This window comes from Nomascus leucogenys, chromosome 5 (genome assembly GCF_006542625.1).
Source record: "Nomascus leucogenys isolate Asia chromosome 5, Asia_NLE_v1, whole genome shotgun sequence".
In the NCBI taxonomy this organism is placed as follows: domain Eukaryota; kingdom Metazoa; phylum Chordata; class Mammalia; order Primates; family Hylobatidae; genus Nomascus; species Nomascus leucogenys.
The window spans coordinates 58,714,880-58,739,747 of NC_044385.1; the positions used below are offsets into that span (position 1 = coordinate 58,714,880).

General features: G+C 42.5%; 1 long non-coding RNA gene across 1 annotated transcript; it reads left to right on the plus strand.

Moving 5' to 3' along the window:
• Positions 1 to 10,529: 10,529 nt before the first annotated feature.
• Positions 10,530 to 17,129, plus strand: LOC115835100. Its single transcript, XR_004030018.1, has 3 exons — positions 10,530 to 11,419; positions 14,569 to 14,786; positions 16,767 to 17,129. It is a non-coding gene; the product is annotated as an uncharacterized LOC115835100 (long non-coding RNA).
• Positions 17,130 to 24,868: the final 7,739 nt, after the last annotated feature.

The following is a 24,868-nucleotide window of genomic DNA, read 5'->3' on the forward strand; positions in this document are numbered from 1 at the left end:
GCAATACAAAAAATTAGCTGGGATTGGTGGCGTGTGCCTGTAATCCCTGCTGCTCAGGAGGCTGAGGCATGAGAATTGCTTGAAACTGGGAGCAGACTCTGTCTCTCAAAAATAAATAAATAGGCCGGGCGTGGTGGCTCATGTCTGTAATCCCAGCACTTTGGGAGGCTGAGGTGGGTAGATCACAAAGTCAAGAGATCGAGACCATCCTGGCCAACATGGTGAAACACCATCTCTACTAAAAATACAAAAAAATTAGCTGGGTGTGGTGGTGCGTGCCTATAGTCCCAGCTACTCCGGAGGCTGAGGCGGGAAAATCGCTTGAACCCAGGAGGCAGAGGATGCAGAGAGCTGAGATCACGCCACTGCACTCCAGCCTGGCGACAAAGGGAGACTCTGTCTTAATAAATAAATAAGAAAGCAAAGTTAGTGCTCATTATCCAGCAACTAACACTTTCAAAGGACACTGCCACAGGGCAGGTCTGCTTTCCAGAATGCCCCAGGACTTGGGTGGGAAATGATTGTAACCGCTAGCCCTGTGCTTTTGAAGTTCTCTCATTTAGCATTCCCAGCAACCTCAGAGGTGGGGATGACCACCCATGCTACAGCTGGGGAGCCCAGATGCAGAGAAGAAGCCCCTTGCCCAGCGAATGCATCTGGAGCCCAGGCTGACATCAGCATCCACACACTGACCATTCGGCCACTGTGTGGGGCCCTCTGAGCCTCCCGTGCACACAATGCATGCTGCAACTTTCCCTGCCTACTCTAAAAACAGCTAAAACCCCACATAACCCAGTTTCTTTGTTTGATGAGGACACTGAAACCCAGAAAAGCACCCATATAGCTAGGGTCACACAGCTGGACTTCAATCCAGTCAGAAAACCTGGACTTAATTTCTTCCTCAGGGAGGTCCGGGTATGTCTATGCCTTCTGGGCTTCAAGAACCTGACTTTCTAAATGGCTGTATTTTTCTTTATAGGGATGGTGACTCCCTGACCCCTCATTTGTCTGTGCTCTGTCCCGCACTACAAGGCAAGCTCCCTGAGGGCAGGGACCTGGGCTGTTTGGTTGTTGGTTGTTTCCCTGGCACCTGGAAGACAGGGACCAGCAAGGATTTGTGGAATGAGTGGATTTCTAAAGTCTGTAAGTCTAACTACCTGTAAGTAGTGAGTGGTAATGGGTACAGATCACCTGTTTTAGGTAACAAGTGTATATCTTGACAGAGACTTTGAAGAGCAAATCCTACAGGGAAGCATCATGGCAGGTTGTTTGCAGAGTACGGGGTAGAAGAATCTCTGTACCCCTCCAAATTACCCTTAGATCGCCACCTGTGAACTGTTAAGTGAAAGATTGGACCTGAATTCATGATGTAATTTAGGATGATTCTACTGCTGGGAACTTCAGAAAGGAAACAGAAACTTCTGGAGGACCACTTGTTATGACCCTGGAAAACAGCTCAGTGCCAGTGGCGCATGCCTGTAGTCCCAGGTACTCAAGAGGCCGAGGGTACAGTGAACCATGATCACACCACCCGTCCTCCCGGGCAGACTACGCTTGTCCCCTGTGTGGACTTCCTTAAGCCTGTCATTTTTTTTCTTTTTCTTTTTCTTTTTTGTTTTTCCATAAGTTATTGGGGTACAGGTGGCATTTGGTTACACAAGTAAGCTGTTTAGTGGTGATTTGTGAGATTTTGATGCACCCATCACCTGAGCAGTACATACTGCACTATATTTATAGTCTTTTATCCCTCGTTCTCCTCCCACTCTTCCCCACAAATCCCCAAAGTCCATTGTATTATTCTTACGCCTTTGCGTCCTCATAGCTTACCTCCCACATATCAGTGAGAATATACGATGTTTGGTTTTCCATTCCTGAGTTACTTCACTTAGAACAATTGTCTGAAATCTCATCCAGGTCACTGAAAATGCGTTAGTTCATTCCTTTTTATGGCTGTGTAGTGTAGTATTCCATCATGCATATATATATATATATATATATGCGCCACAGTTTCTTTATCCACTCATTGATTGATGAGCATTTGGATTGGTTCCATGATTTTGCGGTTGTGAATTGTGTTGCTATAAACATGCGTGTGCAAGTATCTTTTTCGAATGACTTCTTTTCCTCTGAGTAGATACTCAGTAGTGGGATTGCTGGACCAAGTGATAGCCCTACTTTTAGGAATCTCCACACTGTTTTCCATAGCAGCTGTACTAGTTTACTTTCCCACCAGCAGTGTAAAGGTGTTCCCTGATCACCACATCCATGCCAACATCTACTGTTTTTTTATTTTCTGATTATGGCCATTCTTGCAGGAGTTAGGTGGTATTGCATTGTGGTTTTGATGTGCATTTCCCTGATCATTAGTAAGGTTGAGCATTTTTACCTGTGTTTCTTGGCCATTTGTATATCTTCTTTTAAGAATTGTCTATTCACGTCCTTAGCCCACTTTTTGATGAGATTGTGTTTTTTTGTTGTTGTTGTTTTTTCCTTAATCATTTGTTTGAGTTTGTTGTAGATTCTGGATATTAGTCCTTTGTCAGATGTATAGATTGTGAAGATTTTCTCCCACTCGGTAGGTTGTCTGTTTACTCTGCTGACTGTTCCTTTTGCCGTGCAAAAGCTCTTTAGTTTAATTAGGTCCCAGCCATTTATCTTTGTTTTTATTGCATTTGCTTTTGGGTTCTTGGTCGTGAAATCCTTGCCTAAGCCAATGTCTAGAAGGGTTTTTTCAATGGAATCTTCTAGAATTTTTATAATTTCAGGCCTTAGGTTTAAGTCCTTAATCCATCTTGTGTTGATTATTGTATAAGGTGAGAGATGAGGATCCAGTTTCATTCTCCTACATGTGGCTAGCCAATTATCCCAGCACCATTTGTTGAAAAGGGTGTCCTTTCCCCACTTTGTTTTTGTTTGCTTTGCCAAAGATCAGTTGGCTATAAGCATTTGGGCTTATTTCTGGGTTCTCTTTTCTGTTCCATTGGTCTATGTGCCTATTTTTGTACCAGTATCACGTTGTTTTGCTGACTACGGACTTATAGTATAGTTTGAAATCAGGTAGTGTGATGCCTCCAGATTTGTTCTTTTTGCTTAGTCTTACTTTAGCTATGTGGGCTCTTTTTTGGTTCCATATGAATTTTAGAATTGTTTTTTCTAATTCTGTGAAGAATGATGGTGGTATTTTGATAGGGCTTGCATTGAATTTGTACATTGCTATTGGCAGTATGGTCATTTTCAACAGTACTGATTCTACCCATCCATGAGCATGGGATGTGTTACCATTTGTTCGTGTCCTCTATGATTTCTTTCAGCAGCGTTTTGTAGTTTTCTTTGCAGAGTTCTTTCAACTCTTTTGTTATGTATATTCCTAAGTTTTTTGTTGTTTTGTTTTGTTTTCAGCTATTGTAAAAGGGGCTCAGTTCTTGATTTGATTCTCCACTTGGTCACTGTTGGTGTGTAGAAGAGCTACTTATTTGTGTACATTAATCTTATATCCGGAAACTTTGCTGAATTCTTTTATCAGTTCTAGGGGCTTTCTGGAGGAGTCTTTGGGGTTTTCAAGGTAAACGATCATATTGCCTGCAAACAGGGACAGTCTGACTTCCTCGTTACAGATTGGATGCCCTTTCTTTCTTTCTCTTGTCTGATTGCTCTGGCTAGGACTTCAGTACTATGTTGAAGAGGAGTGGTAACAGTGGGCATCCTTGTTTTGTTCCAGTTCTCAGAGGGAACGCTTTCAACTTTTCCGCATTCAGTATTATGTTGGCTGTGGGTTTGTCATAGACGGCTTTTATTACATTAAGGTATGTCCTTTGTATGCCAGTTTTGCTGAGGGTTTTAAGTGTAAAGGGATGCTGCATTTTGTTGAATGCTTTTTCTACATCTATTGAAATGATCATGTGATTTTTGTTTTTAATTATGTTTATGTGGTGTATCACATTTATTGACTTGTGTGTGTTAAACCATCCCTGCATCCTTGGTATGAAACCCACTTGATCATGGCAGATTATCTTTTTGATATGTTGTTGGATTCAGTTAGCTAGTATTTTGTTAAGGATTTTAGCATCTATGTTCATCAAGGATATTGGTCTGCAGTTTTCTTTTTTGGTTACGTCCTTTCCTGGTTTTGACATTAGGGTAACACTGGCTTCATAGAACAAATTAAGGAGGGTTCCTTTTTTCTCTGTCTTGTGGAATAGTGTCAAAAGAATTGTACCAATTCTTTGAATGTCTGGTAGAATTCTGCTGTGAATCCATCTGGTCCTGAACATTTTTTTTATTGGTGATTTTTAAATTACCATTTCAATCTCGCTGCTTGTTATTGGTCTGTGCAGGGTATCTAATTCCTCCTGATTTAAGGTAGGAGGGTTGTTTTTTTTCCCAGGAATTTATCCATGTCTTCTAGGTTTCTAGTTTATGTGCATAAAGGTGTTCATAGTGGCCTTGAATGATCTTTTGTATTTCAGTGGTGTCAATTGTAATATCTCCTGTTTCGCTTCTTAGTGAGGTTATTTGGATTTTCTCTCTTCTTTTCTTGGTTAATCTTGCTAATGGTCTATCAATTTTATTTATCTTTTCAAAGAACCAGCTTTTGTTTAATTTATCTTTCTTTTTTTTTGTGTTTCAGTTTCCTTTAATTCTGTTCTGATCTTGGTTATCTCCTTTCTTCTACTGGGCTTGGTTTTGGTTTGTTCTTGTTTCCCTAGTTCCTTGAGGTGTGACCTTAGAATGTCAGTTTGTGCTCTTTCAGTCTTTTTGATGTAGGTGTTTAGCACTATAAACTTTCCTCTTAGTACTGCCTTTGCTGTATCCCAGAGGCTTTAGTACGTTTTGTCATTATTGTCATTCAGTTTGAGGAACTTTTTTTTTTTTTGACGGAGTCTCGCTCTGTCACCAAGCTGGAGTGCAGTGGCGCGATCTTGGCTCACTGCAACCTCTGCCTCCTGGGTTCAAGCGATTCTCCTGCCTCAGCTTCCCGAGTAGGTGGGATTACAGGCACGTGCCACTACACCCAGCTAATTTTTGTATTTTTAGTAGAGATGGGGTTTCACCATGTTGGTCAGGATCGTCTCGATCTCTTGACCGCATGATCTGCCCGCCTCGGCCTCCCAAAGTGCTGGCATTACAAGCATAAGCCACTATGCCAGGCCAATAATTTTTTAATTTCTATCTTGATTTCATTTTTGACCCAGTGTTCATTCAGGAGCAAGTTATTTAATTGCCCCGTATTTGCATGGTTTTGAAGGTTCCTTTCAGAGTTGATTTCCAGTTTTATTCTACTGTTGTCTGAGAGAGTGCTTCATATAATTTCAATTTTCTTAAATTTATTGAGGCTTGTTTTATGGCCTGTCACATGATCTGTCTTGGAGAAAGTTCCATGCACTGTTGAATAGAATGTGTATTCTGTGGTTGTTGGATGAAATGTTCTGTATATAACTGCTAAGTCCATTTGTTCTAAAATATAGTTGAAATCCATTGTTTCCTTGTTGACTTTCTGTCTTGATGATCTGTCTAGTGCTGTCTGTCTCATTTCTTAGGTCTACTAGTAATTGTTTTACAAATTTGGGAGCTCCAGTGTTAGGTGCATATATGTTTAGGATTGTGATATTTTCCTGTTGGACAAGGCCTTTTAGCCTTATACAATGTCTTTTTTTGTCTCATTTAACTGCTGTTGCTTTAAAGTTTGTTTTGTCTGATATAAGAATAACTACCCCTGCTCACTTTTGGTGTCCATTTGCGTGAAATGCCTTTTCCCACCCCTTTAGTTCAAGTGTATGTGAGTCCTTATGTGTTAGTTTTGTTTCTTGAAGGCAGCAGGTAGTTGGTTGGTGAGTTTGTATCCATTCTGCAGTTCTATATCTTTTAAGTGGAACATTTAGGCCATTTACATTTAATGTTAGTATTGAAATGTGAGGTATTGTTGCATTCATCTTGTTCTTTGTTTACTATGTACTTTGGTTTTCTTGTTTTTGCTTTTTAACTTGTATTTTTGTTTTATAGGTCTGGTGTGATTTATGCTTTAAAGAGGTTCTGTTTGGATGTGTTTCCAGGATTTGTTTCAAGATTTAGAGTTTTGAAATTGTAGTAGTTCTTGTAGTGGTGGCTTGGTAATGACAAATTCTCTCAGCCTTTGTCTGAAAAAGACTGTATCTTTCTTTCATAAATGATGCTTAGTTTTGCTGGTTAGAAAATTCTTGGCTGATAAATTGTTTTGATTGAGGAGGCTAAAGATAGGGTCCCAATCCCTTCTAGCTTGTAAGGTTTCTGCTGAGAAATTTGCTATCAATCTGATAGGTTTCTTGTGTAGGTTACCTGGTGCTTTGTCTCACAGCTCTTAAGATTCTTTCCTTCATCTTAACTTTGGATAACCTGATGACAGTGGGCCTAGGTGATAATTTGTGATGAATTTCCTGGGTGTTCTTTAGCTTCTTGTGTTTAGATGTCTAGGCGTCTAGCAAGGCTGTGGAAATTTTCCTTGGTTATTCCCCCAAATATGTTTTCCAAGCTTTTAGAATTTTCTTCTTCTTCAGGAACACTGATTATTCTTAGGTTTGGTTGTTTTACATAATCCCAGACTTCTTGGAGGCTTTGTTCATATTTTCTTACTCTCTCTTTTTTTTTTTTTGGTGTTTGTTTGGGTAAATTTGAAGACCTTGTCTTCAAGCTCTGAATTTCTTTATTCTGCTTGTTCAATTCTATTGCTGCGACTTTCCAGAGCATTTTGCATTTCTAAAAGTGTATCCAAAGTGTCCTACATTTTTTATTGTTTTTTCTTTAAGGTATCTATTTCTTTGAATATTTCTCCCTTCACTTCATATTTTGTTTTTTTAAATTTCTTTCCATTAGGCTTCACCTTTCTCTGGTAACTCCCTGATTAGCTTAATAACTAACCTCCTGAATTCTTTTTCAGGTAGATCAGGGATTTCTTCTTGGTTTCAATCCATTGCTGGTGAACTAGTGTGATTTTTGGCTGGTGTTAAAGAGACTTGTTTTGTCATATTACTAGGGTTGGGTTTCTGGTTCTTTCTCATTTGGATAGAGTCTGTCAGAGGGAAGGTCTAGGGCTGAAGGCTGTTGTTCAGATTACTGTCACAAGGGGTGTTCTCTTGATGTAGTACTCTCTCCCTTTTCCTATGGATGTGGCTTTCCGTGAGCCGAACTACTGTGATTGATGTCCCTCTTCTGGGTCCAGCAACCCAGCAAGTCTACCAGGCTCCAAGCTGGTACTGGTGGTTGTCTGCGCAGAGTCCTGTGATGTGAGCCGTCTATGGGTCTCTCAGCCATGGATACCAGCACCTGTTCTGGTGGAGGTGGTGGGGTGGGGGAGGGGGTAGCTGCAGTAGACTCGGTGAGGATCCTTAGCTTTGGTGATTTAATGTTCTATTTTTGTGCTGATTTTGCTGGTTGGCCTCCTGCCAGGAGGTGGCACTTTCCAGAGAGCATCAGCTGTGGTAGTATGGAGTAGAACTGGTGGTGGGCAGGGTCCTAGAACTCCCAAGATTATATGCCCTTTATCTTCAGCTAACAGGGTGGGTAAGGAAGAACCATCAGATGGGGGCAGAGCTAGGTGTGTCTGAGCTCAGACTCTCCTTGGGTGGGTCTTGCTGCGGCTGTTGCGGGGGATGGATGGGATTTCCAGGTCACTGGAGTTGTGTACCTAGGAGGATTATGGCTGCCTCTGCTGAATCATGCAGGTTGTCAGGGAAGTGGGAGAAAGCCAGCAGACACAGGCCTCATCCAGCTCCCATGCGAACTGAAGGGCTGGTCTCACTCCCACGTGCACCCCCTTTAACAGCCCCGAGTCTGTTTCCAGGCTGTGAGCAAGAGGGGCTTGAAAACTTGCCCCAGGCTACCTGCCTCCCAGCTGCGAAAGAAAAGGGCTTGGTTCTTCCCCTGCTTGTGGTATCTGCACACCAGATTTGTGCCCTCCCCTGAGTTCTGGCTGGGAGGCTTCTCGCTCTGCTCAAATTATTATAAAGTTCAGCTAGAGATTTCCTTCTCCCTGTGGCATTTTACCCCCTGCTCTTCTGGCCGCCCTCCCTGTGAATTCCTGTGGCAACAGGAAGGAATGGGTTGCTTGGGGACCCAGCAAGCCCCCAGGGCCTTTCTGCTGCTTCCTCTACCCCTGTATTTCACTTGGCTCTCTAAATTGACTAAGCTACAGGTAAGGTTGGAAACTTCTCCTGCAAACGGACCTTCAGTTTCTCCAGTGGGGAGTGTGTGTTTGGGTGAGGAGGGTCTCCCTTTCCCACTTCCACTGTTGGGGCACTCACAGTATTTGGTGTGTCTCCCAGGTCCTGCAGTAGCAGTCTGCTTCCTTCAGAGGGTCTTGGGTCCTCAGGATTGCTGATTTGTTCTTGCAGTTGATCTGGAGCTTAAATTCACAATGCCAATATATCTGCATGCTGCTCTGTCTGGAGCTATCGGCCTGTCATTTTTCTTACACTGTTTCCTTTTATTTTCTGCAAATGGGATTCCAGTAACAACTTGACTATTTATACATCAGAAAGACCGGGTTATTTGGGTTATGATATAATGAAGGGCTGCACTACATTAAAAAGCAAAGGACTAATCAATTATGATGAAATTCAATAAATTAATGCAAAAATCAGTGCAGCTAGCAAAGACTGCATATATATATTTTTAACTGCTTTCTTTATGGATGAGGAGCACATAGTTCAAATCATGGTTAAAAATCCTTGGTTAAAAAAAAATGTCCCCATCTAAGTCTAATACTATAATTAGGACAAAGGGGCTTAGTCAGAACTTCCTCAAAATTTCTTGTGCTCAATTCAGGCATTAAGAAATGGTGTGTGTCGTATGTTCACTGCAGCACTATTCACAATAACAAAGACATAGAACCAACCTAAATGCCTATTGATGGTAGACTGGAGAAAGAAAATGTGGTACATATGCACCTTGGAATACTACGCAACCATAACAAGGAAGGAGATCATGTCCTTTGCAGGCACATACAGCTGGAGGTCATTATCCTTAGCAAACTAACCGCAGGAAGAGAAAACCAAATACTGCATATTCTCACTTATAAGTGGGAACTAAATGATGAGAACACATGGACACATAGAGGGGAATAAGACACACTGGGACCTACTGGAGGGTGGAGGGTGGGAGGAGGGAGAACATCAGGAAAAATAACTCGAGTGCTAGGCTTAGTACCTGAGTGATGATATAACGTGTACAACAAACTCCTGTAACACGAGTTTACCTATATAACAAACCTGCACATGTACCCCTGAATCTAAAATAAAAGTTAAAGAAAAAATAAGTGTGTTTGTGTGTGTGTGTGTGTGTGTGTGCTCGTGTGTCTCAGGCGCGCTTGCAGCCTGAGAATGGAGGAAGAAATTGTGAACAGGAACCCTATGTTTGCTTATTTGTCTATGTCACCACTCATCCTCCCACCCTATTCTCCTCCTAGTGATCCCTCCCAAACTATGTCTGCCCCAAATCTTTTCCTCTCACCCTCAAGCCTGGAAGATTCAAAGGAGATGGGAAGCGACCCCGCCTTCTTATGAATATGCGACAGCAAGGGACGGGGAGAAGCAGAAGCGAAAATCCCTACAAGGAATCCACCCCAGGTCTGCCTGCCCCGGCTCAGCCCCGGCCTTCCCACCCTCCCCACGTCCTTTCAAGAACAGCAAACAATAGCACAACCCAGCCCTGGAAGCCGCGCTGGCCACGGAGGGTGACGCAGAACTGCTCATCGCCAGGGAAAGGCGGCATCCCGAGAGCCCTCCAGAGCCGATCTGAGCTCTGCTGGGCGGGAAGGCGGAGACTGATTCTCCGCGGTCCCGGGCCCAGCGCCTGGGAGGTCCCGCGCTGGTCAAGCAAAGGAGGAGGGCGCAGGGCACGGGGGCGGCGCTCGCCCGGGACAGTTTCCCGTCGGCTTCTCACGGGCTGTCCTACCACTTCCATCTCGGAGCGGGATGCTCGGATCCCCGCAAGGCCTCCTGCGGACGTGGAAGAGATGCTGAGAAAGGCAAGCGGGGTTTCGCTACCGGCTGCCGCTCCTCCCGCCCTTTTGGAGAAGGTAGAGCTAAGCAGCATTTGGCCGAAATCCTGTGTCCGTGGAACATTTTTTATTATTATTATTATTTTTCCTGAAACGCAGGTGAGAGTTGATGAGGCTCAGGGTCTCCAGATAAAAGAAGGGACAGAGCTGTCGGTGCGGTGAGGTTTGAAAAGTTGCGGCAGCCCCGGCAGCTGCAGGGGGAGAGGGCGGAGCAGAGCCCAGGCCGCACCAGACTGGCCCTGAGTCTCCAGGGCTCCTCGTCCCCATGCGCCAGCGTGTCTGATGCTTCACTGGACCCGGATCTCTTTCTCAATGTCATCTCACAGCCTCTGTCCCTTGGGTAGGGAATCAGGCTTCTGAGCTATCATCTGCTTAATGCCGTCGTCCTCTGCTTTGGAAAATATTTGAATTGTGGTTTGATAGAAGACACGAAAAAGTTAGAATACTGCTAGATTCCAAAGGGAAAAAAAAGTTTCTTCGTTTACAAGTAGCATCTACTGATGGGAATTTCTTAATTATTATCATTTTAAAAAATACAGAACCAGGTTTGGATCCTTGAAAACGAATTGGTCCTCAGCCTTTCAAACACTGGCCAAAAAAATTTGCAAAAGAAAAACACAGGCATCAGGTAGCAGGCACAGTATTAAAAATTCAGACAGTTTTACTGTTGGATCTTAAAAATATATTAGAAGGGTGTGACTTTCATAAAGGACGAGAGAGAATCAACTTCATTCTATTTCGATGGGTATTTTCTAGATATGCCAGATAATTTTGTCTTATTATCTCAAAGATTACTTGTTTCAGCCATACACCATGGAGAAAAAAATGGCAAGGGGTTTGAATGATCGTTTCCAGAGCAGTTTTTGGTAGCTGCAGTAGTACTTCCATTTTACAAATTCTCTGTGTTAGTCATTCACTCATATATTCATTCACCAAACATTTATTAAGGCTCTTCTATGTGCTGTGTACAGTGCTAGACTTGGGAGAAGAGGGATAAGTGGTGAGAGGGACATACAAAATTGAATTAGAAAAATTCACAGTTTAGGGAACTGGAAATGCTAGGAAGCAGTTGTAAACCACTATGATACATTCTTGTCGTGAGACGCCACCAGGACAGCCCCTGCTACTGGCCGGGAGAGGTACACTGACCACAACTGAGCGTCAGTGTTCATCTGCGTGGTGGCCTTTGCTCTTTCAAGGCAGCCATTATTGGTTCCATTTTCAACAGGAGGAGGCCAACACTAAAAGTGCAGTGATGAGCCTCATGTCTCACAGCCAGTCAGGCTCCTAATCCAAAAGCCACTGCTATGACTTGCACCTCCGGACGTTCTGCCATTTGATCCCTACAGCCTCACTACCTGAAGGACTATATTTTGATCATTCTTAATGGTGAGTGCAAATTTCTAAATAATAATAATGCAGTTTTGTTTTTGGTTGAGATGTTTCTAAAGTCACATATTTCTAAAGTTAGATATCAATTGCATTTCCGAAGAATATGTGTTTTTCCTACTGGAATGTTGCTGTTGTCCATAACCTTTTTTTCCCCAGGGTTTCTGAGAAGTTATTGAGAAAATTAAAATTTAGTTATTTATGATTTTAAGACATTTAGAGGCACTTGTATTTTAAAGTATGCTATAAGTTGCTATAGTATTAGATTTGTTTGAAGCAAACACACCAGTTATTATTGAAAATTTTATTAACTTTTTAAATGTTTCGTCAGATTTGTTAGTTTCCACTTGCAGTCACGTTAGAGAGGTGATAGGGAGAAATTTCCATCTGGAAAGTTGTCCTAGAAAGTTCAGGTATGAACCTGGCTGGTCCTGCGTGGAGATTTAGCTATGTGTGCCCCGATGCTGAAAACCTCTTCGAACTGATTTTATTAGTGATTTCACTGTTAAAATTTAATGTTTTCAAATAGATTAGAGAATCCCTGAAGGCAGGAACCAGGTCTTTTGTGTCTTTAGAATTCTCTTCCTAATGCCAAATACAACACTCTTCATAAATGTTAACTGGCAGAAAAACAAAAATAAACTTTACCAGGCTGATGAAAACCACAGTAGAAATAATCCTTTCATGTATACTATTCGGAGTCACAGAAGTTTTATTTCTTGGTTGATTTTTTTTATGACGGCTATACTGTAAAATGCTAGGGAGTATCTATTTTACAGGTAGAAAAACTGAGCCATGGTGATTAATATACACAGCATTTTCCACTGCATTATCTTAATTGAACCTCACAACAACCATTCAGGAATTCAAATGCAATTTTTTCTTTCTTTTTTTTTGGAGATGGAGTCTCGCTCTTGTTGCCCAGGCTGGAGTGCAATGGCGCGATCTCGGCTCCCTGCAACCTCTGCCTCCCGGGTTCACGCTATTCTCCCGCCTCAGCCTCCCAAGTAGCTGGGATTACAGGCATGCGCCACCACGCCTGGCTAATTTTGTATTTTTAGTAGAGACAGGGTTTCTCCATGTTGGTGAGGCTGGTCTTGAACTCTCGACCTCAGGTGATCTGCCTGCCACAGCCTCCCAAAGTGTTGGAATTACAGCGTGAGCCACCGCACCCAGCTGCATTTTTTTTTTTTTTTTTTTTTTTTTTTTTTTTTTTGAGACGGAGTCTCGCTCTTTGCCCAGGATAGGGAACAGTGGCGTGATTTCGGCTCACCTCATTCTCTGCCTCCCTGGTTCAAGTGATTCTCCTGCCTCAGCCTCCCGAGTAGCTGGGATTACAGGCATCCTCCACCACTCTCGGCTAATTTTTGTGTTTTTAGTAGAGACAGGATTTTGCCATGTTGGCCAGGCTGATCTCAAACTCTGACTTCAGGTGATCTGCCCGCCTTGGCCTCCCAAAGTGCTGGCATTACAGGCGTGAGTCACCACGCCCCGCCCCATTCAAGAATTCATATCACCATTTTAAAAATGTATGTATTTTAAAATGATACGTATTTTAAAAATACATGAGAAAACAGAGGCTCAGAGAAGTTGAATGAGTCAGTCAAGGTTACCCAGAAAGGAAGAGGTGCATCTCCTGACGGTGTGAAATGGTTTTTATTCTGCCATTGCAGGCCAGGTGCACGTGTGAGCTTTGGGAGGCTGGGTCTCACCAGCCCCGGGGTGCCGAGTGCAAGATACCTCCTCTCCCTCACCTCCCCAAGGCTCTGCCTCTGTACTAGAAGAAGCCAAGAGAAACTCTTTTTTTTTTTTTTTTTTTTTTTTGAGGCGGAGTCTCGCTCTGTTGCCCAGGCTGGAGTGCAGTGGCTCGATGTCTGCTCCCTGCAAGCTCTGCCTCCCGGGTTCACGCCATTCTCCTGCCTCAGCCTCCCGAGTAGCTGGGACTACAGGCGCCCGCCACCCCGCCCTGCTAATTTTTTATATTTTTAGTAGAGACGGGGTTTCACCGTCTTAGCCATGATGGTCTCCATCTCTTGACCTTGTGATCCTCCTGCCTGGCCTCCCAAGAGAAACTCTTTTAAAAGACAAAGAAAGAGGCAGAGCAGGTGAAAGGAGAAGCTGGAGAGGGGCTCCACGGAGCGAAAGGAAGTGAGGGTAAGAAAAAAGAGTCAAGTGAAGTGGATGGAAAACCAGTCAGTGTTCAAAAATGGGATTCAGGGGATGAGAGAGAGTGTCTTTACTTGGGCTGCCGTCACAAAATACCACAGCCCCGGGGGCTTAAGCAACACACATTGATTGTCTCCCGGTGCTGGGGACTGGGAGCAGGAGACCAGTGAGTCCGCAGGGATGATTTCTTCTGAGGCCTGGCTCTTTGGCTTGCAGACAGCCACCTTCTCACTGAGCCCTCACCCGGGCATCCCTTGTTCTGTATTGTCTGTGACCTAATCTCCTCTTATAAGGACACCTGCCATGGCCGGGCGCGGTGGCTCACGCCTGTAATCCCAGCACTTTGGTAGGCCGAGGAGGGCGGATCACGAGGTCAGGAGATCGAGACCATCCTGGCTAACACAGTGAAACCCTGTCTCTACTAAAAATACAAAAAAATTAGCCGGGCGAGATGGCGGGCCCCTGTAGTCCCAGCTATTCGGGAGGCTGAGGCAGGAGAACGGCGTGAACCCGGGAGGTGGAGCTTGCAGTGAGCAGACATCGAGCCACTGCACTCCAGCCTGGGCCACAGAGCCAGACTCCGTCTCCAGAAAAAAAAAAAAAAAAAAAGGACACCTGTCATATTGGGTTAGTGCTCACCTATATAACCTCATTATACCCTAATTACCTCTATCATGACCCTGTCTCCAAATATAGTCCGATTCTGAGGCCCTGGGGTTAGGACTTCAGTATGTGAATTTTGAGCTCATAACAGAATAAAAAAGGTGACACTGGTCTATGACTTTGAAGGCAAGACCTGTTGACCTGTTTCAATTGCTTCTGTATTCCCATTAGTACTCTCTCCTAGCACAAATAAATGGTTGAGTGAGTTGTGGCCATTTATTTTTACATTAGTATATCCTGTTGGTTGTTTAAAAAAAAATCCAGAACTGAATTCTATATTTATCTTGCTTTGTACTTTATTTTCACTCTCACCTCTGCAGGGCCAGCTTCAAACACTGTCAAGTTTTGAGGAGGGCAGATGAAGCTGATGACAGCTCCAATTCCAGCTAGGGGTGACCTGTCTGTCTGCCTTTTTTGAGCTGTGGAGTGATCGGAGTCATATTTGCTGCCTGTGCAGCACCACAGGCCTGATGAAAACGAAATGGCAACACCATGCAGATGGCGAAGCGTAGGTCTCACAAGTGTCCTGGCCACGAAGGTAAGTCAGGGCAACCTTCTGCCTGCATGGCATTATGCATGCTTATTTCCAGCAAGATACCTGCGAGTATCTCAGGCTGTTTGTGAAGGGCAGACAGTAGAATTTGAAGGTTTTCTCTGAGGCATTGAGCAACTAACAAGGTTATAATTGGAATGTGTGGAAAAGACTCAAATTATTAAAATATGTGGTCATAAAGTAACAGAGTCCAGAGCGAAGCCTGTAGGTCTTGTGGTCAGTGCCTTGACCTTGGCTGGACTACACAGCGCCTGCTTTGCGATACAAATCAATACTGTTTCAAGTCGGCCAGAGAAGAAAGTTCTAGTGTCTTCTACCATAGAAGTTTTGGTATTCTCCAATCATCAGAGTTTCACAGTACTTGGCTTTGTGTCCTTAACTTCCTTCATTACTTCATATTCTGCCTTCAAAGGGAGGGAGAGTCGTTGTCTACTTTATTCATTTAATGTCTTGTCATTTGCTGAAAGAGGCTTATTTGTTTGTTTGTTTATTTGTTTGAGCTGGTCTCGAACTCCTGAACTCAGGTGATCCTCTCGCCTCAGCCTCCCAAAGTGTTGAGATTACAGATGTGAGCCACTGTGCCTGGCCTTATTTACCATTTTTAAGTGTACACTTCAGTGGCATTCAGCACATTCACATTGTTTTGCAACCTTCACCACCATCCATCTGCAGAACTCTTTTCATCTTGCAAAACTGGAATTTTGTATCTGTTAAACAATAACTCCCCACTTGCCCTCCCAGGCCCCTAGCAACCACCGTTCTACTTTCTGTCTCTGAATTTGCCTACTCTAGGTACCTCTTACGTGTGGATTCTACAGTATTTGTCCTTTTGTGTTTGGCTTATTTCACATAACTTATTGTCCTTAAGTTCCATCTATGTTGTGGCATATGTCAGAATTTTGTTCCTTTTTAAGGCTGAGTAATATTCCATAATGTGTATGTACAACATTTTGTTTATTCATTCACCATTGATGGAAATTTGGGTTGTTTCCACCGTTTTCATTCTTTTCAATGGCCACATGGTATTCTGTTCTATGGTGATAACATATTACATAAACCAGTTCTCTGTGGATAGGCTTTCAGTTTTTCCATGCTTCCATGAATAACTGTAAACTTAAACCATTTCACACATATACAAGCATGTTTGTCAATCAAATGTATTGATATTGATTTGTTGAAAAGGAATGTTTTGGGTATATTAAATATTGGGATGTTGATGAATTGCCTTCTGTGGAGATTATACCAATTTATGTCTCCTGTAGAGAGAATCTGTCTCCCAAGCCTTCACCAACACAGCGTGTGAACAAATTCCTTCATCTTTGCTCATCTCATGATGGAAAATGATGTCTCAGTATGGTTTTAGTTTACATTTCTCCTATTTTGAGTGATCTCTGAATGTTTCAGGGCCACTGTATTTCTTTTACTGCAACTATCTGTTCCTTTGTTCATTATTCAGTTAGGCTTTTGGGTTTTTCCCCTCCTTCTTTATATTGGCTGTTGTTACATAATGTGCTTTTATTTGTTTGTGCAGCCTGTGGGAGTCTTTGCGTCTCTGCTGTGAAACAGGAGATTGTCTGAGAATTAGTAAAACCTACTTTTCAACACCGTTGATCGAATACTGGCTCGGTGACAGTAGGTTTTATTCAGGGGAGAGTCCAGTGCTGTAAGAGGCCTTACTGAGTGGTTCATATTCAGAAGGAAGAATATCTTTGTGAGAATGTTATAACAATCTCTATTCTCATAATTGTTTTAATGTTAAGATTTACTTATCTTTTAAAAGTTGAATGTGTAAACTCCAGATAACAAATAACTTAGTAATAGCATATTGTTAAATTTCATTTTGCTAAGCCCATACAGCTAACTGCATACTGGAAAACTCAAACTCCACATGTCCCACTCTGAATTCGTTCCTTTGACCCATAGAGTAACTTCCCAGTCCCTGAATTTTCTGTCTTGCTTTTCCAGATATCTCTCCACTCTCCTCCGCATCCAGTACATCACCGCCATGGGCTGAATGTTTGTGTCCCCCCAAATTTCTATGTTGAAATCTAAGCCCCAGGATGATGGTATCAGAGATGAGGGCTTCGGCAGATGGTTAGGCCGTGAAGACAGAGGCCTAATGAACGGGGTTGGTACCTTTAGAAAAGCGGCCCCAGAGAGCTGTCTTGTCCCTTCTACCATGTGAGAACACAGGGAGACAGCACCATCTGTGAACCAGAAGGTGGCGCTCACCAGACATTGAATCTGCTGATGCAGTGATCTCGGATGTGAACCAGAAAATCTGAGACAGGTCTTAGTTAATTTAGAAAGTTTATTTTGCCAAGGTTGAGGACGTGCCTGTGACACAGCCCCTCAGGAAATCCCGATGACATGTGCCCAAGGTGGTCAGGGCACAGCTTGGTTTTATACATTAAGGGAGACATGAGGCATCAATCAATATATGTAAGAAGTGCATTGGTTCGGTCTGGAAAGGCGGGACAACTTGAAGCAAAGGCAGGAAGGCTGGAAGCAGGGAGGGAGCTTCCATGCCACAGATGGGTGATACACAAGTGGTTACATTCTTTTGAGTTTCTCATTAGCCTTTCCAAAGGTGGCAAATCAGATATGCATCTATCTCAGTGAGTAAAGGAGTGACTTTGAATAGAATGGGAGGCAGGTTTGCCCTAAGCAGTTCCCAGCTTGAGTTTTCCTTAGTGATTTTGGGGGCCCAAGATGCTTTCCTTTCACATGGACTTCCCAGCTTTTAGAACTGTCAGAGATAAATGTCTGTTGTTTATAAGCCACCCAGTTTATGGCATTTTGTTATAGCAGCCCAAACCAAGTAAGAAGACCACAAACCAGTTCTACCTAAACAGTCCCTCCATGTGTCCACCATCCTGAGTCCCCATTACCACGCCTTGTCCAGACCCCAACATTTCTGTGGCTTGATGCAATAAAAGTTTACTGCCTAAATAACAGGTACAGAACTTTGTGTGGACAAATGTGCTCTTTTCTCCTGGGGTAATATCTACGTACAAATGACTGGATCATGTTGTAGGTATTTTTAACTTTTTAAAAAACTACCAAAGTGTTTTCCATAGTCTTTGCACCATTTCACTTTCCCACCAGCAGTGAATGAGTGTTCCAGTGACTGCATTCTCAGCAGCACTTGTTATCATCACCTTAAAGAGTTTTAGCCATTCTAAAGGTGTGTAGTGGCATCTTGGAGTGGTTTTAATTTGCATTTCCTTAATGACAAATGACGTTGAGCTTTTTTCATTTTCTAATTTTCCATCTGTATATCTTCTTTTACAAAATGTCTGTACAAATCTTTTGTCCATTTTTACCAGGATGTTTGCATATTATTGTATTTGAGAGTGTTTTAGAAGCATGTTCTGGAAAAAAGCACTTTATCAGATACATGATTTACAAATGTTTTCTCCCCACCTTTTAATTTTCGTAACAGTGCCCTTCAAAAAAACAGAAGTTTTTAATTTTGATGAAATCTAGTTTACCAATTGTTTTCTTTTATGGATTGTGCTTTTTGTTGTTGTGTGTATGAAATCTTTGCCTAACCCAAGATTGCAATATTTTCTTTCCATGTGTTCTTACAGAAGTTTTATATATCTATGTTTTACGTTTAGGTCTATGATCAATTTCAGTTAATTTTCATATAGGGCATGAGATATGGATTCAGGTTCATTTTTTGGCACATGAACATCCATCTGTTCCAGCACCATTTGGTGAAAAAAAGATACCTTTCCATTGAATTACTTTTGCATTTTTATTGAAAATAAGACAAAATTCCAAATACCGTAATCCTGAATGCTAAAATCCCAAAAGACCAAAGATCCTAAAGTATAAATCTCTAAATTCTAAAATTCTGAAAATCACAATCACAGGATAGGGTTTTTTTCCTTTTCTTTAATTTTTTTCACGATTTTAAATAGCATTTTTCTAACAATTCACTATGCTATGTATTTCATCATTGCATCATTTCCAAAACTTGAGGTATAGATTGTGCAGAGACGTTCAGAGAGTCCTAATTTGTTTCATGCATTTTTTGCAAATGTGACTCCGTGAAAGTTGATTATCTCAATGTTGACTTTGTGTATAAACATTGTGTATGTACGTGAAAACATTGAAACTTCCTCAGTGATGTCCTTTTTGTACACCTGCATTTGTAAAAGACAACATTTTTTGAGATCTCAGCTCTTTGGGTGACTGCATATAAGTGGTAATCCGTTGTGGTTTTTGATCAATCTTGTCAAAAGACTTTGGTTTTTTATCACAGTATTTCAGATGAGCACATTTACAAAGCTGGGTGCACACAGTTACCAATCATAGTGATATGTGTTTAAACGTTTTCCTTTTGACCTACTTCTTTAGGAATCCAGTTTGTCTGCTCACAAATGGTATATCTGTGCCAGGTATAGTCGTATACCTGAGTATTTATTCTTGCAAAAACAAGTATGCTATTATTGCTTATTTTATTGTGTAAAGTGGTAAAGTGGCTGATGAAGTGTTCTGTTGTGTTTTTATATGTTTCTCAAATAAACTCCCCCTCCCCTTTTTTTTTGAGATGGAGTCTCAAGTTGTTGCCAAGGATGGAATGTAGTGGTGTGATCTCGGCTCACTGCAAACTCCGCCTCCTGGATTCAAGCGATTATCCTGCCTCAGCCTCCCGAACAGCTGGGATTACAGGCATGCACCACCATGCCCGGCTAATTTTTGTATTTTTAGTAGAGATGGGGTTTCACCATGTTGGCCAGGCTGGTCTTGAACTCCTGACTGAGGTCAAGATCCACCTGCCTCAGCCTCCCAAAGTGCTGGGATTACGGGAGTGAGCCACTGTGCCCATACGCGCCCCCCTTAAAATGTAAGTAAATATCTTAAGGAATTTTTAAAATTATTTTTCCAGAATTATATTTTCAGGATTTTGGATTTTAGGGATTTTTATCTTTCAGAATTTTAAGATCTGGGATTGTGTCTTTCAAGATCCCTTCTTCAGGGACTATGACGGGCTTCCCTCTAGACAGCATGGGCTAGGAATCATGTTCTGGAATGTGACATTTAAGCTGAGAACTGAATTGTACAAAAAACCTAGCCACGCCAATTACCCTAAGTGAATTAATGCAAAAATAGAAATCCAAATACCACATGTTCTCACTTATAAGTGGGAGCCAAGCATTGGGTACACAGGGACATAAAGATGGGAAAATAGACACTGGGGATTCCAAAAGGCAGGAGGAAGGGAGAGGGTTGAAAACCTACCTATTGGGCACTGTGTTCACTATTTGGGTGATAGGATCAGTTGAAGCCCAAACCTCACCGTCATGCAATAAATCCTTGTAACAAAGCACTCAGGTAGTTCCTGAATCCAAAAGAAAAAAAAAAGAACAAACAAAAACAATATTAACTTTGACCCGAAAACCACCTAGCCACAGAAACCAGGGGGCAGTAGTGGAGAAGGGGCCCCAGGAGGATTCTAGGTGAGATGACTGGACATGCAGAAGCCCTGCTGGGGAAGGAAGGGGTTTTGTGTTTAGGAAGTGAAAGCCCAGGTAGCTGAGCTGTGGTGAGCCGGGGAGAATGAAGGGATGAGACAGGAGAGACACAGGCTTCCGTTCTGGGGGTCCTGTTGCTGCCCTACCTCCTCAATGGTCCTCCTGGCCCCTCTCCACTAGGCAGGAAGCAATGGCATCTTTTTTTTTTTTTTTTTTTTTTGAGACAGAGTCTCGCTCTGTTGCCCAGGCTGGAATGCAGTGGCACCATCTCGGCCCACTGCAAGCTGCACCTCCCGGGTTCACGCCATTCTCCTGCCTCAGCCTCCCAAGTAGCTGGGACTACAGGCGCCTGCCACCACACCCAGCTAATTTTTTGTATTTTTAGTAGGGACGAGGTTTCATCGTGTTGGCCAGGATGGTCTCGATCTCCTGACCTCGTGATCCGCCCACCTTGACCTCCCAAAGTGCTGGGATTACAGGCGTGAGCCACCGCGCCTGCCCGCAATGGCATCTTTTACCATGAAGTTGTCAGCACAGTTGGGAAATAGCCGGCAGTTCCGGGGGAGTTTCTCAAGGCTTGGATTTGGCTAGGAAGTTAGGCAGTGGTGGGGACAGACAGAGGTTTTAGGAATGACCACCCTGTTTCCAGTATATAGGAAAATGACTTCTTGAGATAGAAAACTCTGAAATTCTTTTTTTTTTTTTTTGAGACCGAGTTTTGCTCTTGTCACCCAGGCTGGAGTGCAGTGGTGTGATCTTGGCTCACTGCAACCTCCGTCTGCTGGGTTCAAGCGATTCCCGTGCCTCAGCCTCCCAGGTAGCTGGAATTACAGGTGCCCGCCACCATGCCCAGCTAATTTTTGTGTTTTTAGTAGAGACGGGGTTTTGCCATGTTGGCCAGGCTAGTCTCGAACTCCTGGCCTCAGGTGATACACCCGCCTCAGCCTCCCAAAGTGCTGGGATTACAGACATGAGCTACCGCGCCCGACTGAAATTCTTTTTGTTTTATTTTTGTCAAACTTGGTGGCAGAGTGTGCAAAAGAACAGAGTGAGGTTTTGGAAAGGTTGGATTTGTAGCATTTTTGTGATGTCCGGTTGAAGATGTGAGGCAGCCAGTTACAATTGTGGATCTGCAGCCTGTGGGAGAGCCCTGGGTTATTGGTGTGAATTCAGGACTTGGTGGTGGGTTCCTTTCCTGTGGTTGCTGTAACAGAGGACCACAGCACAGCAGCTTGAGCAACAGATGCCTTCATGCCTTCTCCTTCATGGCTCCGGAGGCAGAAAGCCTGCGGGCGAGGTGTCATCAGGCCAGCAGCTTCTCCCAGGGCTGTGAGGGGACCTGCTCCAAGCCTCTATCCTCACTTCCGGCAGCCTTGGGCACTCCTGAGCTTGTAGGTGGCCACCTTCTCCCTGGGTCATTATGTCGTCTTCCTCTGTGTGGTTCTGCCTCTGCGTCCAAATTTCCCTGTTCTGTGAGGACCCTGGATTATGCCCCACTCGAATCACCTAAAGCTTAACTGCATCCTCTGCAGAGACCTTTTTTTTTTAAATAAGGCCACATGGATAGGTGCTGGGGGCTAGGACTTCAACGTCTTTTTGGGGGCACAATTCTACCTGTAGCAGATGGTGATGCAGCTGGGAGCCTGGGTGACATCACTTGGAGAGAGTTGGGGGTAAGAGCAGAAGAGGCCACGTGCTCAGCCTGGAAGAACTGTGTGAGTTCATAATAATAGTGGCCAAGGAGAGGAGAGAGGAGAGAGGCGAGGGGAGAGAGGAGAGAGGTGAGGGGAGCAGGCAGCAGGAAAACACATATATATATCTCACATCTTCTCACACATTTAATTGTAAAAATGCTCTACTTAATCCTAATCCAGCCACCTTCTGTGCAATTCCAAATGTGCTCACCTTCTCCCCAGTGGGTAACAATCCAAAATCACATATAGCTTCTGTACTGTGAAGTGACACAATTTAGCCCTTATGAGTTCAGGTTTTCTAGGTAGTGTCAATTCCTCCATTAGCTTGGATTTGATCAGGTTTATGACTTCTCACCATTCTGCAGATTATGGGATAAATGATAAAAGTAGCTTCTCCTGCCTACCCGATACAGTGAAATGGAATAAAAATCAAACTGAAAAGGGGGAAAGAAGTGCCATACATTGATTACTGGTACAGATTCTGTAACACCGTATCTCGCTGAGCAAGCGTAGCAGGATGAATGATAGAAACAATGAGTCTCATGAGCATTCTCTTTGTTGCCTCACTTCTCTGGATGTAGAATAAATTGTTGGAACCACCTTCAGAAAAGGCACTGAGAGAGGATTTCCTACTGGTGCTTGTGGTGATAGCAGGCAGGTGTTGGAGGAGATGCTAGTGAATGGCTTTGATCTTGGCACTTCAATGTTGTGGTTTGGTTCAGGGTCTACCATAATGCTGGACGGTCACAGGTCTCTGTACCACAGGCTAGGGACTTTTTTTGACAATACACTTTCCTTAAAACTGTAACTAGTTTCTTAACAATTTTATTTAGGATCTTGTATCCGATGCCAGAAATCTTGTACTGTTCTCAATTTGCTAAAGGAATAGCCATGGTCCTCACAGCCTTTAGGTCTTTTGTTTGTTTGTTTGTTCTTTTTTAGCATTTTGTCAAGAAGATCTTTCTATGACTCTAACTCTTAGCCACATAGAGTTTGCCTCTGGAATAGTTAGGAGTCTTTCTTTAATCTTCCCTTGAATTTCACCCTTGTCCATTCATTGCATTTCAGACCAGTGCATTTAGCAATAGAAAAAGGCACCTTCATTTTTGTTTGTAAGATACAGCATGGTGGTGTGGGCCTGTAGTCCCAGCTACTCGGGAGACTGAGGTGGAGAGGATTGCTTGAGCCCAAAGGGTAAATGCTGCAGTAAGCCATGAGATCACGCCACTGCACTCCAGAATGGGCAACAGAGCTTGACCCTGTCTCAAAAAAAAAAATTATTGCCATAATATTTATAATATTCTTTCATTATATTTTAATCTCTACTGCAACTGTAGTTATGCTCATCTAATTCTGAACCATATTTGTATCTTTATATTATTTTCTTTAAAAATATTGTTAGATGTTTTTCAAAAAATGATTCATCTTTGTTGATCTACTTTAGGGTATCTTTGTTTTCTGCTTTATTGCTTTCTGCTCTTATTCATATTAATTCTTAATTAAACTTTCTGTGTATTTATCCTATTATTTTTTTCTTAACTTCTTACATTTAATTAAAATGGATTCTCAGCTTATTAATCTTCAGCTCCTTATCTTTTATAATCTAATCATTTGAAGCTATAAAATTTCTCCTAAGTACAGATTGGGTTATATTTCATATCTTAATATAGATCCTTTTCATAATTATTCACATCTAATTGCTTTCTAATGTCCTTACTCATTTGTTCTCTGATCCATGAGCTATTAAAAGGTATATTTTTTCAAATGTCCAAATGTATGGAGTGATTTTAATTATCTTTTTATTACTAATTTCTAGTGTAGTTGTATTGTGGTAAGAGAACACATTCTGTGAGGAGCTATTTTTTGAAATGTGTCAAGACTTACTTCATGGTCTAGTATGTAATCAATATTCACAAATGTTTCATTTGCTTTTGAAAAGAACATGGATTCTCTAGTTGTTATAATATGTGGCCAAATGTGTTGCTCAAATCTTTATCCTGACTGATTTTCTGCCTGCTTGATCTATCAGTTACCAAAAAATATCTAGGAAACAGTCCTTCCCCCCTTGCTGTGGATGCGTCCACCTCCCCTTATGGTTCTCAGCCCATTCTTGGACCACGGAATGGAAAGCTGTCGGCCTCCAGGGATCAGTAGCTACATCTTGTGGTTTCCGGCTTCCCTTCCTTGAAAGGCTTCCCTACCTGTTACACATAGAAAATGAAAACATACCACCAAAAACAAAATAAACAAAAACCAGAAAGCAACTCTTTAGAAAGACTCCAGTGGCCCGAATGTTGCCGCTACCTGACAGTCAGCGCGGATTAGCCAGCCTCATGAGAGATGATAAGGAATGGAGATTTTCTGAGTAAAAGGCTCAGAATTCAGATCAGGGTCAGAATAACAAATGAGCTTTTCAAAAAGCAGCTGCCCAAACCAAACAAGGAATTTTTCACTTCTTTACAAAGTGTGGAGAGAAATATGGGCCTCCCATTGGTCTTTCCGCGAGACAGTCACACACACATCACTTCCTCATCATCACCATCATTAGCATAATTTATAAAAGTTGAAAAGACTGGAAATAAAATTGATCCTGGAGAAATAGCAACCAACAGAATTCACTTTAAATGCGAAGGAGCAACAAAATTTATTGACTGAATTAAACACAACAGTTAAAATGGCAGTGTTGTACTTTCATTTTCAGATGTTCGAATGGAACAAGAAAAGTGCTATTAGCCCAAGCTTCTTACATTCATTAAAAGAGTGACTATCAAAAACAGCAACATGCACAATGGTACATATGCACAAAATGGAATTATATCAACAAATATACAAAATACCCAAAATAAAATATTTACAGGTTTAAAAATATAAACATTGATTCCTCTAT